Source organism: Eimeria mitis, genomic scaffold (assembly GCF_000499745.2).
Source record: "Eimeria mitis Houghton genomic scaffold, Emh_scaff1433, whole genome shotgun sequence".
NCBI classification, from domain to species: Eukaryota; Apicomplexa; class Conoidasida; order Eucoccidiorida; family Eimeriidae; genus Eimeria; species Eimeria mitis.
In genome coordinates this window covers 5,879-6,146 of record NW_013569209.1, presented here as the reverse complement: position 1 = coordinate 6,146, position 268 = coordinate 5,879, and positions in this window count along the sequence as shown.

Genomic DNA, 268 nt, shown 5'->3' with positions numbered 1-268 from the left:
AGCCACCAGATGGATTCAGAGGGAAGGCTACGGAAGGTACACAAACCCTAAACCCTAAACCCTAAACCCTCAGTAGCCCTAAACCCTAAACCCTAAACCCTCAGTAGCCCTAAACCCTAAACACTAAACCCTAAACTCTAAACCCTAAACCCTTAATTTCAGCCTCACTTCTCTTGATAGTTAAAGTAATGCGGGTTCTGCTTCAGGGTTTAGGGTTTAGAGATTAGGGTTTAGGGTTTAGGGTTTAGGGTTTAGGGTTTTGAGGGTT